The sequence below is a fragment of the Rhinolophus ferrumequinum genome, chromosome 14 (genome assembly GCF_004115265.2).
Source record: "Rhinolophus ferrumequinum isolate MPI-CBG mRhiFer1 chromosome 14, mRhiFer1_v1.p, whole genome shotgun sequence".
Taxonomy (NCBI): domain Eukaryota; kingdom Metazoa; phylum Chordata; class Mammalia; order Chiroptera; family Rhinolophidae; genus Rhinolophus; species Rhinolophus ferrumequinum.
Genome location: NC_046297.1, coordinates 43,495,405 through 43,523,026, shown reverse-complemented (window position 1 = coordinate 43,523,026; position 27,622 = coordinate 43,495,405). Strand labels below are relative to the sequence as shown.

At 40.8% G+C, this 27,622-nt stretch overlaps 1 protein-coding gene across 3 annotated transcripts in view; it reads left to right on the top strand.

Annotated features, from left to right (window-relative positions):
* The window catches only part of NCALD (neurocalcin delta), a 409,311-nt gene that overhangs the window by 140,001 nt on the left and 241,688 nt on the right, over nt 1-27,622 (top strand). The window lies entirely within an intron of this gene.

Sequence of the window (27,622 nt, the reverse complement as noted above, 5' to 3'; positions counted from 1 at the left end):
CTCCTTGGATCTGTGATAGTTTCTTAGTCTTTCCTTGAATCTTCATTTTTAATAAGCTCTGTAGGTGGTTCTCAGATGCTAGAACTCTATAGCCGTTGCTCTTCCAAAGGCAGGGATAGACCATGGGCAAACTTGTCAAGGGCTAAGAAACATGTGCCTGGGGGACCTCCTCTTGCCGGAGAAGTACCTTGTATTTTTCATCCCATGTCATTCTCATGTCAATCAGGGACCCAGCAGGAAACAGAAGGCACACTCTAGAGGGGTCCTGAGAGAATTTAGCAAAAGTACTATTTACAGAGGTATAGGAAGGGTAAAAGGAACAAATGGATATTAAGGTAACCAGGAACTCTCAGCAGTAAAGAGCTTTTACTGGCTTTGGGACAGGACAAGAAGAGCAGGAGCCAGCCAGGTGGAGCAGTAGTTGGGGACGTGTAGTTGGAGAACCAGCCACTGAACTACAAGACTCCTGTGTGCAGAGGACATGGAGGAAGGCAGACTCTTGTTTCATGAATCTCCTGCTGGTGCCTCCCATTGGTGGTACTCCATAAGAAGCCAGAGGGCAGGGAATGGATACAATTTCTGGGCACAAAGGAGGGAGAGAAAAGTGGAGAATGGATCTGGAGAATGGATTTAGAGAGGGTTTGAGCTGAGAATAACCAGCACCGAGTTAAGCAAAATGCAGGAGAGATAGCCTGATTAGTTAACTGTACCTGGGTTAGAATGTATGCTCTGCTTATTAATTCATTGCTACTATGTTATTAGGGGCCCATAGTTTAATTTAAAAGGGGGATCCAATAAAAACATTACATTTAGCCCTGGGAACTGCAGAATATAACAACTTATTGCAAATTTGACAAATATCCTTTTGGTAGATTGATCATATAAAGAGAGCTATAACCTCCAGCTAAATAAATAAATATCCAGACTGAAGAAAAAGTACCATCTTCTTTTTCTAAGATATAGTCTTAGAATGATAACGGATTTTAAGTGTGTTATATACCACTTTGTATGATTTGGATAAAACAGTGCTTTTTTTTTTTCGTTCTGTTTTGTTACTTGGCTTTAGTTTTTGAAAGGCAATATCTTTACCCTTTTTGCAATATACTGAATCAAATTCTGGATACCAAAGAAAAAGATGTAGAAAATGTTATTTTGTTTTTGTAATTGCAAAAGAAGAGTGGAGAAAAGCTCATCTTTCTCAAGCATCCATGTGACTTAGGGAGAATCGCTAGTCTTTAGAACTGGGTTTTCCTGGCGTTTATTCAATGGGTTTTTTTTTTTTTTTTTTTTTTTTTTTTTATGGTGGGGGAAAATAGGTGAGATTTCTTCCCCTCTTTTTAAAAAAGTAGATGTTAGAAAGGAGGAATATTAGCTATATTTTGCTGTTTTTGACATAAGTTTGACATTAAATATGTTGTTTGCCAAAACAGAAAACTTGGTGGGGATTTGTTTTGTTCATGCATGTTTTCAATAGACATTAGTCTTCTTTCGTGTTTGCTCACTACCCTCACGCAGGAAGCAAGCACTTCTATATTTATTTTGCAAAGTGGTTGCATTGGGATCTTGGCAGGAAACAGAATCCACCTCTGAGGGTTTGACTGAAGAGAGTTTAATGCAGAGACTATTGCCGACCCGTGGGCAGGGTTAGAGGAACAAACCAGGGGTGGTCCAGCGTCAGGACTGGCAGAAAAGGAAAGCCATTGCCATCCCCAGGCCGAAGGGACAAGAGGAGCAAATGGTGGCACCCAGTGAGGGTTGTAATCATGGAGGAAGGGCCACTCGACAGAAACCAGAGTTCTGAAGGGACATAATTGTTTTCAGACACTGCAGTGAAACAGGGAGACCATAGGGAAAACAACACCCATTGCTCTCCTCCCACCCTCCTGTCTTTGGCTGGTGCCCCCCATTTGTCAAACCCAGCAGGAAACCGGAGGGCCAGGGAGTATAGATGACACAGGGGCAGGAGAGGTGGAATATGGTTGAGGGTGTTGTAGGGGGATGAGGAATAATCCACAAAATGGTCCATTGCTGGACCCAGATAGATTGCTGGTGACGTTAGATTCGGAGGAAATGCAAAGTAGATGCATTAAATTAATGAGCAAATCCATGTTTTAGGGAGCCAGTTTTATTGTTTTAAAACTTACTACTCACCTAGCCTCTTCTGAAGTTTTAGTGCATAAAGACCCTGTTTTCTTGAGTTTTCTTAGCCTCACTGTATGATAAGAAAGGTGTTCACCTTTAACATAATGTGGAGCCTGAATTTGATCTCCAGGGTCCTTGGGGAGGGCGGGGAACCAGTATGGCTTGTGCTATTGGTTGCCCTAACTGGCATTTTCAGAGTTAAAAATGTTCATCAAAATGTGTATGCTCTTATTTTCTTAATGGGTTGTCTCTGTTGGAGCTAAATGTAATTACTAAATAATCATTTCCAGTTGTTCATTGATTATTTGTGCATGAAGTATTTAATAAAAATAGACCCAGATAACCAAGTGGTAGAAAGATTTTTTTCTGGGAAAAACATTCACTGTAGTCCATCTCCTCAGTTGCAGATCATTTGAAAGTGATACAAAACAACAAAACAATCTTAAATGCTTCTGGCAACTTTAATGAAACCTGTCCCCAGGATCACTTAAGAACTTTTGTTGAGAGGGTCAGAGAAATAGAGCTGAAAATAGACTGGTTGCAACAATTTCAACAGACAGACCTGAAAACCTTTTTCTTGAGCCAGGGGTTTTTAGTGAGTGACAAATTGGCAGTGTCCAGAAGATTGAATTCTTAGGCAAAGAAATTCGTATTTGATTTTCCTTTTCCTGGTGGACTATCTCTCTGAAATACTTTACATCAAATCTTTAGATATGGTACAACGAAAGCTTATCCGTCTCCTATTTGCTATAATATTTTCGTCCTATTTAACCCTACTTTCCCCCCCCCCATATTTGTGATGGATTCTTGGTCAAAGCTACCTTTATCTAAAAGGCTCTAGAAAAAATCAAATCAAATTATGCTCTTTAAAAGTATTATTTATTTACTTATGTCTGTTAGTCAGTTCACACTATTATTAATCTCAACTGTGTTTCCTTTTTCCCTAGCTTGGAAAAATGTCTGCCCTGGCTTTGTCTTCAGCCATATTGGCTGATCTCTTTATATCATGAAAATGTTAAGTAAAAAGGTCAAAAAATGGTCATAAGCTATTTATTCCAGTGGTCAGTTAGTTTAAAATTCAAGGATCTTTGACACTCATTGTGTAAATGAGTTTAATTGCAATTCTGAGCAAAGCTAAAGAAAAAACAAGTCTGTTGACCATGCCTTATGAAGAGAAGGAGACGTAGCTAGTCTCAATAAGCTGCAGAAAGTTAGTTACTCTAAGTGACCACATAGAGACCTTTTTTGCCCTTAGTGGTATGACCTGTGGAAGGTGTTAGAGCACATAGGTAGTGGTGAATGCAACACTGTGCTGGCTGGCTTTAACCTAAGAACCCGGACCACATGATAACAGGCATTAGCACTGATGTAAAGATCGTCGCTGTCCTTCGAAGCTATTCCTGTCTGTGTTGGAATCATTTTCCAGATTACCGTGATGGGAAACATTGATGCATCTTTAACTCTGGTACCTTCTATACTCCCTCAAGTTCAGTCAGTCACCATGGTGGTCTCTTCTAGTTTGGCAAGATAGATTCATTTCCTTTTCCACTGTTACTTCCATGGGCAAGGGCCTTCCTAATGGCCTGGCAATAACCTCCCACAAGCCTGCCTGCTCATGGTATTTCCTGGCTTCTAGAAAGTAAGCTGCCTAGACCATCATGTATATCAGGCTCTGCCTCTGTGCGGAAACTCGCAGTCAGTTCTTACCTACAGAGTAAAATCCTTGTCAGTAGCCAATGAATGAATTCCTGGGGGCAACTGCCATGGGCAAGGCCCTCTGCTAGGCACTGTGGGAACACAGACCACGTCCACTTGCTTGTTGACCTTGCGTCCTCGATTAATCAGTTCCTATAGAGCAGGAATTATCCTTGACATGGATAAATGCAACTCTGCATTTATCAAACCCCAGCAACTGTGGCTTTTAATTAGTATTTCTGATTACATAGTTTCAACTGAGGATAGCTTTTGAAGGTATTCAGCTTGGAAAATTATATACATAGTCCCCTCAAGGCTGCCAATGTGGTCCCTAATATTTTTGAAACTCTCTTTTTAGAATTATCTTGAGAACTTGTAAGTTACAAGCAAGAGTCTCATTATTGCATTCATTTGTTCAAGACACCATTTACTGAATGCTTGCATTGTACCAGGTGCTGAGCCAAGTCCTTGGCACCCTAAGATGTGTAAAAGCCCACCAAACAAAGACTGCCAGGAACACACCGTGGGCAAATAAACTTGGGTTTGTTAGCTTTCTGCAGCAAAGCATTGTGCATACCATGCAGAGAGATGGGGCATTTCAACAGGTGAAAGTTAGCAAAGAGTATCTATAGTTTGCAGGACTGGAGTTAGTCACAGGATGGTCTTGACTAGAGATTGGTCAGAATTTATCCTGTAGGAAGTTGCCAAAACAATCGGTGGTCTTATCTTTAGGACATATGACTTAGTGTGGAATTATTGTTAGATTAGTTGGTTTATGGTCCTACTTAGAAGACCATGGATCTGAAGGAGTCTGTGTTAAGAGTCCAAACTTTGTCTTCCAAGTCATGGTTTGGTACAATTTTTCTATTTTTGTCAGTCATAATACATTTTTGCAGAATGTGGTTTCTGTTTCAATTTGCAGCTGCCCCTCACATCCTAGTTGCCGCTGCACTGGTTTTCTGTTTAGCAGAAAAATAATGACAAGATTCTGTCTTCAAGGAGTTCCTAGTCTAGACTATTCTCCTTTGATATGTGCCATAACAGAGATATAAAGAAGGTGTTATAGCATTCAGAAGAAACAACTTTTTTTTTTTTAAACTACCATTTTGTTGAAATCCTACCATGTACAAAACTCTATATACATTATGTACTGGGCAAGTTGCATGATTTTATTTAATCCCCAACAATTGTATGAAGTTGGTGATATTTTTCTTATCCCCATTTTAGAGTCAAGAAATTGAAATGCAAGAGGTTAACCTACTCAGGTTTACCTACTCAGGGTTACCCACCTAAGAGCTGATAGATCTAGAAGTTGATTAAGCAGACATTTGTTGGGTACTGTATCAGGTGCTTTATATAATCGCCAAACCAGACCTTTGAAGTAGCTACCACTCTTTATCCTATTTCACTGTCGAGGAAACTGAGACATGGGGAAGTGAATTAACTCAACTGAAATCAGAGCTTGTGACCACAATATAGAGGCAGAATTTAGACCCAGGCAGCCTGGCTCCCCAGTCTTTGCACATTCTCATCTTGTCTGCTGCTTCTCTTCAGTTCTTCTTGTTGGGTTCTCACGTCTGTGTTCTTAACTGCTGTACTGTTATGTCTCACTGGCAGAGGAAAAGCTTCACGGAAGGGTTGACATGGGCTGAGTGTGGTGACTAAGTAGGATATTTCCAGATGGATTGGGGAGAAAAGGCTGTGCTGTTGCATTCGGGAGGAGTAGCCCATGCAGAGCCCTGGAAGCAGGAAAGGCTCTGTTTATGTAGAGAATGGTGAGGTTTGGGGAAATCTGAGTGCGTGGGATGGGGGAGTGGTGGGAGATGATAGAGTGTGGCACCTGTGTTGTGGGACCAGGTTGGGACTTCACAGATGCCCCGCATGCCTGACTGAAAGGATGCTCGTCTTCTTCATGTTGCACTTGGCTCTGAATGACCATTCTGGTCGTAATGCATCCCCAGAGGAAAGAGATTTGTCATCATCAAAGTTACTCATGCTAGAGGCAATTCCAGAGGAAAAGTTTCAGAAATGTGTTAAACAAAGGAAGCTTTAGGGAAAAACTGTTACCTAGAGATAGTCTGAAGGTGATTGCTTTGAAGAGCATAATGGTCATTTGAATGTCTGTGTCCTTGTAAATTAAAGAAAAATATGTCATCACTTTCCATTAATCCAGAGTTCTGAATAGCAGCTTCTATTTATGGAGTTCTGGGAGCTGGTATGTGTTTAATCTTTACATCAGTCCCCTAAATTAGATGCCACAGCAGTCGCTCTTTATTCATGCTTTCACTTTCTTTGGTTTCAGTTTCCTGCAGTCAACGGTGGTCCGAAAATATTAAATGGAAAATTCCAGAAATAAACAAATTGTAACTTTTAAATTGTGCACGATGCTGAGTAGCATAATCAAATCTCGTACCTTCTCGCTCCATCCCTTCCAGGACTTGAATCATCCCTTTGTCAAGAGTCTTCATGCTCTATATGCTCCTCTGCCCATTATTCACTTAGTAGGGGCTCGGTTGTCAGACCGACTGTTGAAGTACTATAGGGCTTGTGTTCAAGTCACCCTTATTTTACCTAATAATGGCCCCAAAGCACTAGATGCCAAAGAGAAACTGTAAAGTGCTTCCTTTAAGTGAAAATTCTGTACTTAATAAGGAAAGAAAAAAATTGTATGCTGAGGTTGCTAAGATATGCAATAAGAACACATCTTTTATCTGTGAAATTGTGAAGAAGGAAAAAGAAATTCACGCTAATTTTAATGTTGCACATTAAACTGCCAACGTTATGGCCACAATGTGTGGTAAGTGCTTAGTTAAGATGGAAAAGGCATTAAATTTGAGGGTGGACAGCCATGAACAGAAAATGTGTTTTGACTGACAGCAACGTGTTGCATCAGAAAGCGTTGAGCTGTATAAGACTTCAGCAAGGGATCCCTGAAACAAGTGACCACACTCACATAGTTTTTATTACAGTATATTGTTATAATTGTTCTATTTTATTATTAGTTATTCTTGTTAATCTCTTAGTGTGCCTACTTTATAAATTAAACATTATCATATGTATGTATACATAGGAAAAAACATATGTAGCGTTCGGTACTATCCGCGGTTTTAGGCATCCACTGGGGGAACAAATCCCCCTTGGAATAAGGGGACACTACTGTATTCATGTTCATCTTCCACTGTATAGATAAGGACACTGAGGCTCACAGGACTCATGGGATTTGGGCGACTCACAGTGGGAGGTGATAGAGCCAAGATTTCAACTCAGTTTGCCTGATTCCAGAGCCCATTCAGGCATACAGCCGTAAGAAGTTTGTGTCCTTTTAGCTTATGAAAGTGCAGAATGTCCCAATACAGTAGGCAGTCTAATGCCACGGAGAGCTAGTAGACAGGAGAGGGAAGGTCAGTGGTGGGACTAACAGGAGGGGTCCCGTGAGAGCTTAAGCCGCTCCACATTCTGGATCAGACCCACCCTGTCTGCATACATCTTTAGGATTTACGGGTTTAAAATATATTCACCCAGTGTTACTTCTTAGAGAGTAAGAGATAGTCTCCAAAGTTGAGGACTGAAATTCTGATCCGCCTTGGGCAGCAGAACGTCCTCAGGTTTGCTGGGACATAGGTTCATCAGCAAATTAGCAAGTAGATTTGTGTTGACCTTTCCATTACCAACCTAGTGGTTTGCTCATTTATCTAATGACAGGAGCCCTTGTTAGAAGCTGTGGGCACAGAAAGATCTCTGCCGACTCTGGACAAATGATGCTTTTTGTTAATTTGGGGTATGGCACTTCGGTTCTTCATAGCATCTGGGAAAAGATGGTGGCAGCAGATAAGGAGCCCTGGACTGCTCATTCTGGCGGTGAAGGGAGTTATTTGTTATCATTTTTCCCCCATGGCCTATGCTTAGGAATTAACTATATTAACTAGTTAACTTCACCTGAGAATGATCTGTTCCCTTTAGTCCTATGTGTGTGTCCCTGCCAGGAACAGTGGTAGGTAGTGTGGCCAATGAGAGCCCGAGCTGTAGTTAGGCCACCAAGACCTGAATCCTGATTATTGGTTTATCTTGGGCAAGTTACTTAAACTTTCTGCACCTCAGTTTCTTCATTTCTAAGTGAAGATTAAGCAAGAAAACCCTTGAAAATCACTCGGCACATTACTCAGTACATAGTAAGGACTCAGTAAATGATAAGAATGGCAACTATTGAGTGAGCACGTGTCCCGTGCCAGGCCTGGGCATGGGCTGTGCCCTGCACCGCTCCCGGGGTGCCTTCCACACAGACAACCATGGGAATGTGACCCCCGGAGCCCCACATTGCATTGGCCCGGTGCCCGGAACTGCTCTGGACGCTGTACGTGGTTCAACTCTTTAATCCTCACAACAACCCATCATACATCCAGTTTACCACTTAGACACGATGTCAATTACCTCGCCCGAGTTTAGTCAGCTGGTTAGTGGCAAGGTTGGGATGTTGGTATTACTGTGGTGTGGAACAGCGTGACTGCCCTCTGTCCCGTGAGTCACAACATGGAGGGAAGATCTCCTTGATAGTTTGATGTTCTTCTTCAACCTATAACACATTGGTTGTCCTTATGTATTTTCATATTTTTTGAAACACTTTATATTTTCAGCCTTTATAAATAATACATGTAATTTTAGCTTAATGGTAGAAATTCATTAATTAACTTGACCTTGGGGAAAGCTTACACACCTTTCCTTATCATAATTCAACTATATGTACTTAGGGCAGAGGGAGGGAAGGAGAAAGTGAGGGGGAGAGAGAGAGAGAGAGAGAGAGAGAGAGAGAGAGAGAGAGAGAGAGAGAGAGAGAGAGAGAGAGAGAGAGAGGACACATTTGAATAATACTAGCGATTCTATCTGCCTCTCCATCAGGACAGGTCACCAGCCCACACTCTTGGCTCAGGTGGCTTCAGTTTTTACATAACTTCCATAATGCGAGCATCTTGCCACATGGAGTTTTAATAATGTACTTTTCATACAAGATGGTCCATAAATGAAGCCAGCTAGCTCAGCTGATGCTCAACCAAAGAAGCAGAGATTTACTCCAGTGCCAGAACTAGCTGTGCTGGAATTGTTGACAGGTGACTTGGCAAGGCCGCAGTGAGACACCTTCCTGAAGGATTTTTCAAGGAGATTGCCTCTTTAAGAGACCGCTTTTGCCCTGGATGGGTGGGCAGTGAGTGCTCAGGAGAAGCATAGAAGGGTTTTAATTATATTGATTATGCCTTCTGAAATGGTTCTGGGCCCTCCATAACTCCTGCCTTGTCCACAGATACCATATAAAAGGTACCTCCAGACTTGTTCCATCCTGCTTTGTTTTCTCCTACTCTCTATTTGCATCTTTCTGACCCTAGCCCTTTAACATTTGATGCTTTGCGGAACTCTTTCTTTTCCTGTTGGCCCTGTCTTGCTCTGTTGGCATCAAAACCTCTGCCCCTCGTGGCCCTCCCAGAACTTCCATGACTGTGGGGAGAACTCAGCACATGAGTTAGTACTGTTTATTTAGTACTATTATTTTGAGTAGTACTATTTATTTTGAGTAGATAACTTTTACAAATCTCTGCATGTTTCAAAATTATTTTCTTCTCACAAAATTGTATTGGAGAGACTAAAAAATAATTTCAATGTTAGGGTTTTGGCATTCGTGGGATTACAGTGGAGTTAGAGCAGTGTTGACTCTTCTCAAATTCCCATCTTGTGTGAGGCTTTCAGGATCGTAGCCTCATGGAAGCCAGTCGCATTGGTTGTTTTCCCATGAGAGGTGAGAGGCACCTGATAATGTGTAGTGGTCATGACAAGGCTGTCAGTGTGTGGTTTTTCTGACCCGCCACACTGAGGCTACTCAGGACACCATCAGAATTGGAGAAGATGAATCTTTTCTATAAAAATAGTGTGTTGTCTCTATGATGCCAGGCAAAAGAGGATGATTCAGTGTGCCCTCTGCCACTTTTAAAAAAAAAACAAAAACAAAATATGTCTTCCTTTCTGCTTAAAACCAAAATAAACTCCTTCCTACTACTGTCATTCACAGAGCTAAATTAAAACCAAGCTGAGATGGAGGGAGAGAAACTTTTCATCAAGGGCCTGGCCCGCAGTGGGCATTCAGAGAATGCTGTTTGCTGAGGGGACTTTGCTCTACAAATTACTTTGTGGTTTCTGTTGTTAAAATGGTAGTGGGAAGCTGTGTTTAGGAGCATGTCACTCGCACTAATGCCATGAGACTCTGTGAGACTGTGACTCAGAAACAAGAATACAGAGTGGACATCGGTCCTATTTCTTTATTTCTTTCTATGAGATAGGTTTGCATTCATTAGGATCGAATTAAAGGAGAATGTTATGTCCTCTTGCCTGACTTCCTCAAAGCTGGGTTACTTGTGCCTCCTCCATCTCCCCATAATTTCTCTCTCAAGGCACTCATCACATTTTATGGGAATTAGCTGTTCTGTACGCCTTTTGCAAATTGGGACTGTTGTAATCTGTACCCAGAATGGTGTTTGACACACAGTTGGTGCTCACTTGTGGAATGAATGAATGAATGGTGTTAAAGTGTTATGTTTCTCTCCTTTTCTGCAAGTTTCTTAAATAAAATACTGGGTCTAATTCTATAGATAATCACGCAGGCTCTCAACAAAAGCATTGTTCCTGGTACTTTACCCACTGCTCCAGGCAAGCTGGGACTGGGGCTCAAAGAAATATGTTGTCAAAGACTTTATTAACCCTCTGAATTCAGTTGTCAGAGAACGTGAGATTTATCCAGCTTCAAAACCAGAAGAATAAGTTGAAAAGCTTCTTCTTGTTACTCCTGTACTAGAATTAAGGAGAATGAGAGGGGCCAGGCCCAGATCTCTTTAAACTGGGTGGGCAATTGCAGTCTAGTTGGATGAGGGTCAATCTCATAAAATCATTTAGTGTGAAGAAGATCATGGAGCTTTGAAAGTCTGGAAAATCAAGTGGTTAACCAGAAAAGCATCAGCAAGGAGGGCTATAGCCCATTGTCGTAAGGGCAGTGGTATTTTCTGCGTCCTTTAAGCTGGATGTGGACAGCTCCAGAGTTAGGATCAGTATTCTGGAGTTTTTATAATTTAGCATTATATCCTAAAATTTTCCCAAAGTTTCAACATTATCATTTCAAACAAAGTCATATCATTCTATTCAATCAACATGCTCTATTTTGGTTGTTTGGTGGTTGTTTCCTTTTTTTAACTATTATAAAATAATGTTGCCATGAGCATCTTTTGAGTATCTAATTTAATATGGCATTAAGGGGAATAAATATTTTTTATGGCTCTGGATACCTATTGCCAAACTATTTTGAAAGGACTACAGTGCACACATCTATTGAATATACATATTTTAGCTCCTTTTGAAAGCTGTGTGCTCTGCCAATAACATTTACCACTTTGTGATAATTTGTTCTTGTTATAAATTTGAAACCATGTACTCCAAATTGCGCGCTCTTTCTCTCTCTCTCTCTCTCTCTCTCTCTAACTTGCTATGAAACCCATATAAAATCTAGGTTCCATTATGCTAAGTGAGATAAGTCAGATGGAGAAAGACAAATATCATATGATGTCACTTATATGTGGAATCTAGAGAATAGAATAAATGAACAAACTAATCAGAAACAGTCTCAGAGATATAGAGAGAAACTAAGGGTTGCTAGATGGGAGGGGCATGGGGTGAGGGGATTAGAAAGCACAAATTGGTAACCACAAGATTAACACAGGGATACAAAAGACAGTTTGGGAAATATAATCAATAATGTAAAGATTTTGGGTATCTGATGGACACTTGCCTTATTAGGGAGACTTCGGGGATGGTGTAGATGCCTGACCAGTGTGTGCTGTACACCTGAGGCTAAAGCTGAATAACAATGAGTGTCAACTATAATTTAATATATATATATATATATATATATATATATAGTCACATGAAACTAAAAAAAAAAAAAAAGAAGAGAAAAAGAAAAAAAAAAAGTCTAGGTTCCAATGAGGTTCAGTCTCAGTACAGCATTACATTCAAGGGAACAATGTCCAACAATCAAAAGCAATTACAAAAAAAAAAAAATTAATTCTAACTTTTATTGTATTTCTCCAAGAAGAGTAAATGGAAGTTTTTAAAACTACCTTTCCTCTGCTTTTCAATTCTGTCACGCACTGCAGTTGCTGGAATTCTCTCCTCTCTTCACATTGCTATCTCATTTCTAAATGGCTTCTCTGTTCTCTTGCTGTTGACACGTCCTGTCTGGCTCATATAGTCAGCCATCTTCCCCAAAGCCCACACACCTTACACACAACTCTATTTGCTGCGTAGAACCTCCCCTGAGAAATATAGTCTGAATGTTCCCTGGTGGATCTTCTCATACCCAGAAGACTCCAATTTCACACAAGAGAAAACCCTGGAGCTAACCTGACAAGCAAGAATATCCCCTCCTTAGAAGCAGGAGGGAATAGGGAAGACCATGCAGTCACATATTCATATGTGTAAGTTTGTCCCGGTCACGGACAATAAAACAGCTAACATTTATAAGAGTTTACTACAGGCCAGGTACTGTTCTACGTATCTTACATGTTTTGTTACTGAATCCTCATAACACCTTATAAATTAACTAATATTATCAGTCCCATGTTTGAGATGAAGACACTGAACTAGAAAATGTTTTAAGTAACTTTCTTAATGTCACACAGTAAGTGTCAGAGCTAGGATTTGAACTAGGTGGTCCTGCTTTAGAGTATGGTTAACTACTGTACTATACTCCTTAAATTTCTATTTTAACATGTATATGATATCTATATATTTCTATGTCTATAGCTTAGCTAGATAGATATACAGATATACAACCTTTCATTATTTTATCAAAATATAGAGCAAGAACTTGAAAACAAAGTATTTATTTCTTATGAGTTACATTTCTAATTAAAAATCAGTTGGGGACTTTGTGCTACTGTGTCAGTCTACCTGCCACGGAGTGGTTTTTATTACTTCTTGTCATGGCAAAAGCTTATTTTGACAAGGTCAGTGGAAAGATATAATCCATCTTAGAATCTGGAAAATAAATCTAGTATAAAAGGATTTGCTAGTATACTGACAGTGAGCGATTGCTGATCCTCTTAAAGAAAAGGGTTAGTGATTTAAATTGCCTTTGTTTTTTAAATCAGTTTCTCAAGTAAATGCATACATCCTGCCTACATTCTGTGTTTGTTTTTAATGCATCGGCTTTTATCTTTGATATTTTTTTTTCGGATACGCCGATTACTTGGTCTGGTTTATTGCCTTCAGCCCACAGAGAGAGTATATGATACAGTGTTCAGATAAGAATCCCCTTCTCCTTTGGAAAAATTGCTTGCAAGTTAGATACATGAACACATCTTTCTCAGTCAGAGATAAAAAAGGATTGTTGTTTGTTTGTTTTGCCTGAGAAGAAAATGTCTAGCAATTTAGGTCACTCTTCACAGTATAAATTTACTTTAAAAACATCAAATGTTCAGTTTAAAGCACTGCCTATGGCCTGCTCTTCAAAGAGGAGTGCTTATTGAGAAAAGGCAACAGTCCTTCAATTTTTCATCCTGGAAAGAATGCTGGAACAGGAGTCAGGAGACCCAAGGTCAAGGTCATTTCTGCTGATAACCAGCTATTTGGGGCTCATTACTTATCCTCTCTGAGTCTTACTTTCTTCATCTACAAAATGAAGGTTTCCACGAATTTCTACTCCTTTCTTTATACGTCATAAACACTAGATAAATTTCTGTGTTAGATAATCTTTAAGATCCTGTCCATTCTATGATGGTAGGATGTGAGGGGTCCCTGGGCATGCCTAACAAGGCATAGGCAGCTACTCCCCTATTTGGAGTGTCCCCCACCTTCCCGAATACTTGCATACTGATCCCAGCTGGCTGCCCAATTAAAGATTCATTCCTTAGGATTAGGCACAGCTTGAAATAAAAATATTACTAGAATAAACTTTATAAACTGCTTGCCATATTATTTAGTTCATTTAACTAATCCAATAAGCAGTAATTTATTTAATACATAAGATATTCAAGAGACTGAGTATGTTTGGCTCTGGGTATTTTGGAGTGCTGGAGACGAATGTCAAGATGAAGACGGTGTGGGCCTGGACTTGAAGGACGTGAAATGAGTGGTGGAAAGTGGGCAAGTGTACGTCAGTATCAGATGAGTCCTGTGGATTATAAGTGCTGTAAGACTTCCAATGGACAGAGGGGTTGCTGTCAGCTGCAGTGGTCAGGGAATTTTTTAAAAAATTAAGATCAGACTTGAATATGGCTTTGAAAGATGGTTGACTGATAAAATAAAAAAAAGAGAGACATAGATAAAGGGCTATGGTTTGGCATGAATCAAAGCTTAGAGGTGGGAATTGCCTAGGCAGGTTGGGAAATAAAGATCAATGTATAAGATGAAGGCATGGTACTGTGAAAGGTGGACAAAGAAAAGTGGATTTGATACAGTTGAGTAAAAGGGGGTGGCCATTCATCCTTGACTGAGAGAGTGACATGCTGATGGGGGAATTTCAGGAACTTTGTGTGGCAAGGTGTGCAGGGTAGTTTTCTGGGAACACAGCCCCTAAAGCTTCAGAACTTCAACTCTCAGTCGTTGGATGTTATTGAATGAGTGTTTTTTGGATTTGATCTGATGTCCTTCTAGGAAGAAGGGTTGACTAAAAATAATCTTGCCAGCCAAAATAAGCAATTTGGGAAGAAAACGGAAATATTTGAGGGATCTTAAAGGGAAGGAATAGGGAATGGCATACTCCCTCACGTCTGGTTCTCCAGTCCCAGTATCGACATTCATCCCTTTTCCCTCTTCCAATTTTTCTAGCCCTTAAAAGTGAGTGAAATGTCAAACTGTAAAAGGTCACAGGTGCTTTTTTTGTTATATTTAACTTCTAATGGTTTTTTAAAAATCTGAAAGCTATAGAATCTGCCTCATCCCTCATTTCTGTCCTCTTACTGGATGAGGACATATTTAACAACTTCCATATTGGAATTACTGGTACAAGTTATCTATTGTTGCACAACAAATCACGCCAAAACCTAGGGGCTTACTACAACAATCATTTATTTGCCTAGTGAATCTCCAGTCTGAGCTGGGCTGCATGGGAGGCTCATCTCTGCTTCACATGACATCAGCTTGGGCAGGTCAGCTGGAGGCGGGAGGATCCACCTCTAAGATGGTGCACTCACCTGGCTAGCACGTTGGTTCCTGTTGCTAACTGGGAGCTCGGGGTTGGGGGTGTTGCTAGAAGGCTGGGGTGGAAGACCTTGGTTTCTCCTCACGTAGTCTTCTCATTGGCTCCTTGGTTTCCATGAGTTCCAAACGTGAACATCCTAAATGAGAAAAATAGAGAGGGAGAGAGAGAAAGGATGAGTGAGCGAGCCAGGCAGAAGCTATAGTGCCCTTTTGACCTGAATTGGCAAGTTACCAGCAGAGCTTCCACCCTATTTTGTTTGGTAGTGTGAGTAACGTAAGCCATCCCATGTTTCAGAGGAGGGGAATTTAACGCCTGAGGGGAGAAATGTCACAGAATTTGCCAACATGTTTTAAAACCACCATAGTATTCATAGGATTGTCTCCTCCCCTCCCGGTTCATCTTCCCTTCTCTTTAACTATATCTTTAAATGTTCATAGGAATGAACCGAGGAAACCGTCTAGGACAGGGCCAGGTTGGTCATGTAGATGAGGGAAGCGGAGTGTAGGAGACAGTGATGTAAAGGAGAGCACTTGCCTCACCTAAAGCAGATGGAGAAGCAAAATTTAACATTACCGCTGCCCAACTCGACTCTTTTTTGTTGTTGTCCAATTATTCTTGGTTATTTTTTAAGGGCAGGATAGTGGATAATATAATCCAAATGGGTCAGAAATGGAAATAAGCTTTTAGAGGATGTCCTTCATCTTTGAAGCTAGTGTTTAAATTACAACTCTCAGTAAGGGGCAGAATGTTGGATTGAGGGGAGCATAGGACCGACTTTCTTTAAGGATATTTTATCTGCTAATAAAATAGATAATCTGTAGGTAGGCCCTTCAGCTACATATTTTCGTGAAATCCATGTCCCTGACTCTTGGTCCCAGTGTCACACCTTACTCAGAGGGCTGGTATCTATTTGAGGCATTCTGACCTCCAAATCATATGGGACACTTGGGCTACCAGCAGAGATGAGAAGCTGAGCCATAAAGACATGGTCTGAGATGATGGCGGAAACTCCCTAGGTAGACTTGTCTTAGAGTCACAGAGTCAATCAGAAAATACCTTTTCCGTGGCAGGGTGTGCAGGATCGTTTTCTGGGAAAACAGCCCCTAACGCTGTTTTGTGCTGGTTCTTCAGCCCTCCCTTAACATTGCTCTAAAGGAAACTTAATCAGGAGAATGTTACCGTACTCTGTTTTCTTCAGATGGGTTCTGCACGGCTAAAGATACACTTGCTAGCTTCTGGCTTGTCTTTAATTTCAACTACAGGGGAGAGAAGTTGTTCTTTGGAGAGTCCTTTAAATCTTTTTCACAGATGGAAGGAACATGCTTCAGTGCTTGCTGATTTCCCAGGTTTCTGAGAGTTGATTCTGAGTCATTTAGAAATAGCTGAATAATTTCTGCAGTAAATTCAAAATTCCTTTCACTTAAGAGCGTCAACATTTATTAGTCAGCTGTCTTATAGAGCAGGTTTTTACTCTTATCTTTAAAGGCTTAGGCCATTTCTTCTATAAATAATGCTATCTGATGTCATAATGATATATGCAAGGTATGATTAAAAAATATGGTGAATGTTTAAGTAAAAAATATTTATTACAGTAAAATTGTCATTAATCCCCCTCGAAATACTTCCCTTCTCTCCAAACACATTTATTTCATGCGTCTGGCCACTTTCTGAAGCAGTTCTGGAAGTCTTTCATGAGTGTGTTTAGTTGCGGTGTTATGGCTGCCTCGATGTCCTGAATAGATTCAAAATGTTTACCTTTCATAGTCATTTTGACTTTGGGGAAGAGCCAGATGTCGCATGGTGCCAGATCTGGTGAATAAGGTAGATGAAGATATACTGTAATGTTTTTATTCACAGAAATTGCCATACCAGAAGTCATGTGTGACATGGAGCCTTTCCATTGTGATCACAAAACACGGTGAATGCTGCTACCAAGTGCCATCCAACGGAAAGTCAGGGAAGCGGCACATCGAATCTTAGTAACAGTGTGTGACAAGTTTTAACTTGTTTGGTTTAGTCAGTTGGGTGTGAGCTACAGTTGAGAGAAGGTGTGTTTTAAAGTGTGCCATAGATTATCCTCCATCATGACAATGCTCTGTGTCACACATTGCTGGAAGAAGGCTATGTCTATACCATTGGTCTTGGCAGCAGGAGCTTGTTCTATTGGATACAGAGCCTGGGATTCTGGTATATGATGTTTTAATTAAGCAGAGAATTTTTTTGTATTAAAACCTTTAGAAAGGTTAAAGAGTTAGAAATAGAGGAGAACTGTCCAAAGAATAAGGAATGAGTGATTTTTATAAACACTGTATAACCAGTTGGGTTCTTTCCTCTCACCTGGTTCCTTAGGTGCTCATGGTTTGTAGAAACCTCAGGTGGAGGCATTTCAGAAGAGTTCTAGATTAAAATAGTGTTGCAGAGTCCATGTAGGAAACAGAAGGTACACTCAGGAGAATTTAAGGAAGGACCTGTCTACAAAAGTGTAGGCATGGTTAAGGGAAACCAACAAAGGACAATGAAATTACTGAGGAGACGATTACCACCCTGGGACCGGAAGGGGCAAAGAGAGGACCAAGATTTGGATGTAGGAGAGGCCATTGGATGGGTCTGTGCTTTTGGCAGAGGAGGACATCCACCCATCAGGTCGAAGTCTGAAAGAGGAAACCAGCTTCTCTTCTCCTTCCTTCTGATCACCTGCCGAGGCTTTTCATTGGCAGACCCGAAGCAAAACTCAGAGAGAGGACAGAAAAGCCATTGCTATATTCCATAAAATTTAGCACTCTAAACTCTGGGGTACAGAGTATGGTGGAGAAGGATAGTAGATTTGAAGGGGCCAATTGGAAACAACTGTCACAACAGATAAACACAACCCAACAGTTTTGCTTTTGGCTTGTTTTTTTTCACAAAGATGAGCTCATTGGGTGGGCCTCACTACATGATGAATTTAACATAAATTTCCATCTAATAGGATAAGGGTGAAGATTCAGATTGTGTAAGAGTCTCCCCCTACCAAATTTCATTAGCTTAGAGACAAAGGGAATTTGAGTCTTCATATTTCTGGCTTTCGTCAAGCCATTGTGTGGGGGTGGAGTTCCGAGGTTAGATAACAGAGGTAGTTGGAATGAACCTTTCCTAAAGAAAAGGAGATCCTGTACCAGGAAATAAACCCTGGTCAGAGTTCCAAAGAGAGCCAGGGATGAGGATGAGGAGGAAACTTGCCCATCAATCAGATTGCTACACTCCTCAGTGCCGGGTGGGGGCAGAGGGACAGGACCTCAGAAGTAGGTGAACTTCTGTGATAAATGTGCTCAAAAGGGAGAACAAGTCTGAGAAGTAACCTATATCTCAGAAGTGTGTTCATCTGGTAGAATCTGGCCATTTACGGGTTTAGAACTATTCATACCATGGTTTATTTCTCCTTTACAAATGGAATCGCCTATGTTCTGCATACCCAGTGGGGTCATATGGCTGCCTTTTAGTGCCGAAACAGCCCGAGAGAGAAGGGAAGAGCATTCCAATATATGCTAATTTATGTGATGTCATGAGCAATATGTTTCATGGAAACAGTATGTGGAACTTTCTATATAAAGAAATCATAGGGATTTTGAAGGCTATAACCTTTTATAAGAAGCCTAACTACAGGCACAGTAGTTTTCAACATATAAAGTGGGTCTATGGTGTTTCTATTCAATCTTCCTCAATTCTAAAGTCCCCAAAGAACTTGCTATATGGCAAGCTCGTGGTGTCTGTTCAAAAGCACTGCCTTAGGGCAATTCCAGTTTCTTAGGCTTTGGAATGAAGTTGGCTTCTTCTCCAAAAACTAAGGATGAGAACTGCTTGCCAATCCTGGGGGTACGTATACATCAAAGGCAGTGTTTAGAAAGAGAAATGTTTACATAAGTAGGTTATGGCCCCTAAGGGAATCGGGAATCCTATTCAGCCATTGTATCCATGTAAAGATCCAAAGAGGCTGAAAAGTTCCTTATGGTCATTCAGTTTGAAAGTTACCTTAATGTGTCTTTGGCCTTGAATTCAAATATTCACAAAGGCAGCCTCTGTGTGGGAGAATAAATCAGTAGTGTTAATTGCACTTAACTTAATTCAACCATGAGAAAAATTAATCTTTTCATAAGTGGTTGATTTTCTGGATGACATTTTCTGCTGCTGAACCATTCTTTTCATTTTGTGATGGGAAAACAAGGTTAAAAATGTTTTTAATAAAAAGTTTTAATCTTTTATTTCCCCTTCTCTAAAAACATGCTGTGGAAGAATACTATTTTAATTGTAAGAAATATTTAGCACAATAAAACTAAAATATAACTGAGTACAATCAGGAAATGAAATAATCAGGATCAGACATCTGAAAGAGCCCACGAGGTTTCTCGTATGTATACACACAAGAAATATATACTGCGATCTACAGTTTTACAGAGTAGGCACTTAGGAGTCTTGGTAATAAACCAAAACGTTAGGCATTTGCTATGTGCAATGCACAGCGCTAATTCTAGAAATAGAAGATGAGGTTATTGCCTTCAAGAAACTATTGTCTGATTGCAAAGATAAAAACCCATGAAAAGTAATTGATACACAGGAAATAAATAACTGTTCAATCGATACAATGCCGTGGAGCTATGCAGTCTTATTTACCAGATAGATGGTACAGGTAATAAGTGCTTTATTCAGAAAAGGGAGAGATGATTATGGAAAGGCCTGGAGCAACTTGGAGATAGAACTTGAATTGGGTTTTTCAGAGTGGGTAGGACTTGGATAGATTGAGAAGGGCCTTGGGCATTACAGGAGGAAATCATGAAATAATAGAGCTTAAAATGGACAGGGATCTTCATGGTCACATAATCTGGACTGTGTTTGAATATCACGGGTGAGTCACAGCCTTCAGAGCCTGCTCTATTTTTGCTCAGCATTAGTCATTAGAAAGTTTTTCTTTGTTTGTTTGGTGTTCAGGTGGAATCTATATTCTTTCCCCATGGCACCCCTTTAACTTCTATTCGAGTTCTTCCCTTGTAGCGAAATTTGAATCCGTCTTCCCTATGTGAGCCCATGAAGTATTTGAAGAGAACTATTTTGTTCACCTAAGTCTTTTCCCCCCCACTTCTTTCAGCTGTTCCTCATTTTTCATGATTTCCAGATACTTTGCCATCCTGGTTTGTTTTCACTACGTATCTCGAGACCCTTCCTTCATCAATACATCTCTGTCCTGTAACGCATGGATTTGATTACTTTATTATTGAAAACCTTCAGCAGCTTGCCAGTGCCTACAGAATCAATGCAGGCTCCGGGTTTCCCCAGCAGCTGTGACATACTTCCCTACTGGAAACCAAATATATTTGCACCATGTACCCCTTCTGTAAAATGCCACCTTAACCAGAAGACACAGCATAACTGTGACTTGGTATCTAATGTGTTTCCGCCTCTACTTTCCTGGGAGTGGATTGGGCTAATCCAGGCCAAGGTTCTTGGTAGGAAAGGGGAGGGAGGAGAGTGGGGTTGTGTAGTTGTGCTATGTTTCCTTTGCTGAGGAAGCAAGGCCATTGCCTGAGTGCTGTAAGTACTGCACTTTTATTGTCTTGGCCACTGTATGGTGGCTTTCAGAGATGCCAAGGCTTCCCTCCTGCTCTGGTCTCAGCCTCGTGCTGTGTCTTGCTTCTCACAGCCATCAAGTCTTTAACCAAGGGTGTCACCAATGCCCCCTCCTGAGTGTGAGCTCACGAGGGCCCTCAGGCCCTGATGTAGCAGAAAGGTTATGCTGGCCGAGTTGCTGATTTTCCACTTCTTGAAGCTAACAGGGTCTTCTGTGACTTTTAGACGGGCTGGGAAAATAGGTTAGTTCCCAGAAAGATAGATTGCCGAGGCCTGCAGAATCCGTCCTTAGCACTATATATTAATAGATTGAGTGTCATTGCTTCCTTCTATCTGCTGATCTTGCTTGCTCATAATGACTTGAGCTGTGCCAGTCCAACTCACCACACTTATTGCAGCATTCTGAAAGTTCCGGAAGGTCTATCTATTCAGGGAGGAGAGTAGATTGTAACTCACAGCTTTACTGAGAAAACTTAGAATGACTTGTTTCATTCTGTGTCATTTTAAAGTAGGTAGCATGGTTTCTCTGCAGAGCCGTCATCCCATTCTAATATTTGTCTTATTTAGTCGTTGATTTGCTGTAAGCTCCATGAGAGATTCCAGCACGGTTTTCATTCTCTGCTTAGCACTTACCACTTGCCGATATCTCTCATGTTTACTTGCTGATTTGTTGTAAGCTGCATGAAAGTAGAAACCTTGTCTTTGTTAATCACTCTCGCCCTAGCATCCAGCCAAGGTAGACTTGCAGTGAACATTTGAGGAATGAGTGTTACACCATTCTAGGTGTAAAATGCATTCTTCTCCATACTTTGGAGTTGGGGGTAGGCTTATGAGCCTTGTTAGGTTTTAGCAAAGAGAAAAACTTCCAGAATTAGTGTTATCTGGAAGACACCCTCCTGGTAGCTCACTAGTCCTTTAGGGTCCTCCCAGTATCCCGCTACCATTAGTCAGCTGCCCAACTCCACTCCTGGAATCTTTTAGAATGAAAACTGCCCACTGCACTATTCTTCCTTGGGGTTTTGCTCTCTCACTGTTTTTTTGCCCATTTATTTGTGGCCTGAACAGATTGATCTCAGTACCCTGTTTACCGTATGACAAGTATTTTGTTCCCAATCTTGTTCATTCCTCCTTATTTCCCTGAACAACTGAAATATTGTCTCCTTATTTCTTAAGGGGCCACACAGCATTCAGATCCAGGAATTGAGCTTCAGTTATACATTTTTATCTGCTTCTTTACCAAACATACTGTTTTCTTCTGAGAGCCATCTTTCCTTCTTTCTTTCCTTCTTTCCTTCTTTCCTTCCTTCCTTCCTTCCTCCCTCCCTTCTTTTCTTAAACACACATTTTTTTTTTTTGAACATGATGGCTTGCCTATAGCCTTTATAACCTTGTCTTTAAATAATTGAAGACCATCTGAAGTACCAGAACCTTCCATAAGTTACATGAAAGTAAGTAATATGTGCTATTGCCCTATACTGAACTAGGCTGGAAATCCTGTGTGTCACACTCTGAGGGCACTGCGTGCGACATAAAGAGGGTGTTCATTGCTGAAATGGGAGGCAGGGACCTGAGAGAAGACCCCAGAAACACTTAGGTCAGAGTGAAAGCACCTGACAGTGTGGTGGGGTTGCCAGAAAGTGTTCACGTGAGTGGCCTGTCATGGGGTGTCTGTCTTAAATCATTGACAGAGCAGTTAAGTGTCTAAAGGGCCACGGTGAAATTCCCTCATTAACACCAAGGTTGTAGCTTGAAAAATCAGCTTATTTGAAAATTTGTTCATTTTTTTAGTGTCTTTTAAGCAATTTGAGCACTTAGAATGATTCTTTGGGAAACTTAATAATTCCAACAAAAGTGCCCTAGAGGAAAGGAAAAAGTCTCCTGATTCTCCTTTTTTTATTTTTCAGCAGAGATATCTAAACATAATAGAGTGTGAATATTGACTAAAAATAGTTTAGGACAAAAATAGAAACTGGAGACTTGGTCTGCTGGTGTGAAAGCACGTGCAACAATCACAATATTTTTTTTTTCCACCTTAACCGTTTCTGAGTAATGTTTCATGCTGGACAAACAGTTGTTTCTCCTCCTCTCCATCATCTAATTCCCACCCTCAACTGTTTCAAAAGAACTTACATTCTGTGTCTGTTTGTTCTTTAAATTTAAGTTTCCATTAGGAAAAGATTCAGAACAACCACAGCGAGATCAGGACGTCCATGTAAAGCTGCTGTTTATCTGTATGGTCAGGCGGCCCTCCAAATTCCCAGCATTCCCTACCCTCACTGCCCCTCCCCACCCTGCCAATTTGCTTTGTGTGCTTTTACCGTTGGTGTTTCTCCCTCATAGCACTTATCACGGTAGTAATTTACAAATAAAATTTGTAGTTTGTTTTTAAATATCTCCCTCCTTTGTATGCACTGGGCCTGGCCCAGAGCCTGGCACATTGTAGGAGTTCAGTTTACATTGTCAAATAATAGAATGACAGGCATCCTGCTCATGAAAGGATCAGCCTCCAAAATACTTACAAACAATCAAATAAACTGCAAGTAAAGTATTAAAAAAAAAAATCCGTGTGTTTTGACATTTATTTTGTGTATAGCTTTGAATTTTCAAACCATGGCAAACATCAAATGCTACACTTAAATTGGATATGAACATTCGAGTTTCTGAAAGTGTGAATTGATTTCACATAAATTGTTTATCTTCTCAGGCTTGTGTGAGATAGAGAAGAGGTGGCTAGTTCTACTAAATTGGAACTAGTGGAGGGAGAGTAAGTCCTTGGTGGGATTGAGTCCTCAAGCCCTAGTCTCTCATGAGAGCATTCTAAGAGACATGCTTATGTACCAGCCAGGGTCCCAGCAGAAAGTGGAAGCCACCTTGAACTGGCAAGAAATTCGAGGAGAATTTAACAAAAAGATGACTTACAAAAGAGAGGTTAGGATTTACAGAAACTGTTAAGACAGAGTGCAGTGCCCCAGGGCTAGCTACAGCTAGGAGACTAGACCCTCCAGTCCTGAACAGTCAAGGGATGGAGAGTCATCAGAACCCAGAGAGGATGGCTGTAAGGAGAGGGCCACGTGACAGGAGCTGTGCCCTTTCGGTGGAGCACAGTCAACCACAGCATCGTGGCCAGGAGGAAGCTGGGGGAATGCAGACAGCTCCCTCATTCTTCTCCCACCTCCTAACCTCCTACCAGTGCCTTCTGTTGGTACAACCCAATCAGAAGTCAGGGAATAGGGCGCCCATTGATTTAGTCTATAAGAGTCAGCTGTGCATGGCTCAGAGTGTGGCAGGGCAGGTTGATGTGAGGTACAAAGAGACGGCATAAGGTAAAAGAAGATAGAAGACACGGCTTGCATCCTCTTCACTGAAACCCGTCAGAGGACACAGAAAGCCCAGAAAGTGTGAAAGTACCATAAAGGAATGAGGATATTTATGTGGGGACCTCAGAGGGTCAGCCTGTGGAGAAGTGTTCTATCCAAGTATCATGGACCTGCCCAGTGGCAGCAGCTAACCTCAAATCCCAGAGGTCTCACTAACTGGTCATTTGTTCAGCAAGTGTTTGTGAGCACCGCGATGTGTTGGGCACAAGAGCCTGGTCAGGGAGATTTTTGGTGCCCTCCTTTTCCAACAGTGCAAGGTTAGATCTGTAGGCTGTCCTTCAGTAGATACTCCAGAGGAGGTCTGCAGACCACCAGCAGCAGCAGCTCTGGGAGCTGGTTAGAGATGCAAATCCAGGACTGCACCCTGACCTTCTGACTCAGCCAGCATCTCTGGGGATGGGGTTCAGAAATCTGTGTTTCAACAGCTCTCTAGGTGATTCCTATGCAGATTCATGAGAAGCTTTAGCAGATATTACACACTTTTGGAACCTGAAGAAATAAGCTCAGGTCTGTGAGTAATACTCGTACACACATGCACACATAATGTAGTTCACACAATTTTATTTTTATATCTTGATATATTTTCAAATAGTTCTCTATAATAAGGAAAATTGGATTAAAGAAGTGATTTTCCAACACTGTTTATTTGATCCTTTTCAGAGTTAAGGGGATTCAGATTACTGGGCCAATCCACTCAACGAAAATAATGTTTGTTTTTATAGTATTTCATTTGAGCATAGGGTCCTAAAGCTTAAGAAGCATTTGACAGCCCCTCTTTTCAGATCACCTAAGATTTACTCTTGTTCAAATGCTCTGTGGTGCTGTGTATACTTGTATGTGTCAACTGTATTAATTCAGTATGTGTGAAATTTATATTTATAGTCTACATAGAAGCATATTTTTATTTCAAAATATTAGCACTGACTTATGGCTTGAGGTGCTATTTTTCCATTTCCTGCCCTTTGTGGTGCAGATAAAGGGATGTGCTCATGAACCTTTCTACCCTAAATGCCTGTGTGATTTCGGCAGTTACTCCTTGGCGGCATGTCCTTAGTTGTTTTATTTCCGATTGCTGTTTTGAACACAAAGACTTTGCAGAAAGTCTCGCTGCATTTTTGCTTGCACTAACTTGTGTGTCTAAAGCTGTCCATGGATGTATTAGGCTATTAAATATTTAAAAGTGGAGAGCTATGGTTCACCAGGATGGCTCAGAGTTGTTCCAATCCTAGTTCCGTATTTGACTTACAAATCCAAAAGCTTGGACCATCACTCATTATTGTGCTTGCATTTTCTTATTTGTCAAAAGCCATAATAATATATTACCTACCATGTCATATGTGGTGGCTTCAGAATTTCTACACAGAAGAAGGTTGGGGGCCGTAACCTTGTTGCTGGGAGTGGAGAGTAGGATAGGGACTTACTTGTCTTGGAGGTAAATTTGTAAAGCGGGCAACACTGTTTTTCTTAGTTTGCATATCAAATTTCGTAGAATCAGACAGGTCTTCCCAAATGGTTATATTTATGCTATATGGAAATAGACAAAATGGCAATTGATTAGATCAAAGAATGCACTTAAAATTTTTTTTGGATTGGGTTTTGGGAAGAAATTGTTGGAGCAGAAAGGACTAAAGTTCTTGCTCTGAGCCACTTCTTGATATAGCTCCTGGGTGACCCTGGAATGTTATGAAGATGGTAAACCAATGAAAGGACTGAGCAAGTGCTAGAACGGAAGAATTATCAAGCTGGTGACATTTAGATTTCCTTAAGGTTTTTAAAGAAGAGGCAGTGTTTGGTTCATCTCTCTCTGCCCTTCCCCAGCTCCTTGCACTAGTGTAATACTGGTCTTTCAGTAACTGTTAAATAAGGGCTTGAAATGCAGACAAATGTGTACCTTTGTGGTTACCTGGGTAACCTTGTTTTTTGAAATGTGCATAAAGCGGACTTGAATTCCATTCCACGTACTCCTAAATCCTAAAGGCTGATAGTCTCATGGCCAACTCTTGCTCCGATTTCTGGCTGCACTTGAGTTCTTGGTCACATGTCTGGATCAACAGTGGCTGTTCATTCTCCTCTCTCTGCCCTGTGTGGACCCACATGCAGTTACCAGCCCCTTCCCCTTGGTTTCCCCAAACAATTCTCATATCTGGCATTAATCTTGGAACTTCTCTTAACTATTCAGAGATATCAGTTGGGGGATAGTAGCACATAGATAATTTAAGATTAAATATTAGTTTTGTTTTGAAAAATTGTCCTGGGGCACATAACTTCCCATTATTTAAGTGTGGGGTGCACAAAGTGTCTTCCTTCCAGAGAGGACAGTGTGGAAAGGTGGAGGAAGAATAATTCGACAGTGAGGAAACCTAATAAACACTGCTTCAGCCAGGTGATCAAGGCCATTATCAACAGTCATAAAACATTGATAGTATGTGATACATGAGAAAAACATCAGACAAATCCCAATAGAGGGCCATCCTATCATATACCTGACCATTATTCCTCAAAACTAGCAAAACCAAAAATAAAGTCTGAGAAACTATCATAGTCAAGGGGAGCCTAAGGAGATGTAACAACTAAATGCAACATGGTGCCTAGAAGCGAAAAGGATATTAATTAAAAACGAAGGAAATCTAAATAAACTATGGACTTTAATTAATAGCCACTTATTAATACTGGTTCATTAATTCTATCAAATGTACCATAGTAATGTAAGACATTAATAACAGAGGAAACTGTATGGGGAGGGGGTGAAGTATATGCAACTCTCTTTTCTATCTACTCAGTTTTTCCATAAATCTAAAATTGTTGTAAAAACAAAGTCTATTAATAAAAAAGAAATGTCCCCTGGTCATATACCTGGAATAGAAAATTCCTGCCAATCTTCCTCCTTGCATTTCTAGTCAAGGTGCTGGCCTGGCACCCTGCCTATTCACATCACTGCCTGTCACCTCACGCCTCTCCGGCTTTGGGGTAGCTCTATATACACCCTTCCCACTAATCCCCATTCATTTCTTTCACGGACCACTTTGGAGTTCTTTGTTTTACTCTAGCTCATCCGATTGTTCTTGAAGTTATAATTACTGTTTCTTCCTTCTGCAAAGGAACAAGTCAACTACCTATGGGCAGCTTATTTCCAGGCCAGATCCAGCTTTCCCGACACAGTTCTTGGGGATTTGGGTGTTGCCGTCTTTCAGTGTGACCTGGCTCAGGGCAGCTGAACTGTGTGGAGGGAAGCAATGGTCATTGTGGAGTGCCGCCTTGATCTTTTAAGACTTTTTCTCAATATTAATTACATGATTTCCCCCTCAAAGCTAACACTGAAATATTCCTAAGCTATCTCAGCAGGGTGGGAAAAAGTAACTTGCAAGGTAGTGCCAGACACTAAGGACACTTAAAAAATGTGCTTAGTGATTGATGAATGCTCTGGAGATAAGTTGAGTTCACTGGGTAGCAGATTCCACAGTAGCGTTCAAACTTTGTCATTCCTACAGAAATTCTCTTCAGGTTGCAGAGTAGGTTCTGATCCATGTTATTCTCATGAATGCCGTCCTAAGAAAAAGAAGGGGGGAAAAAGGGAAAAGAT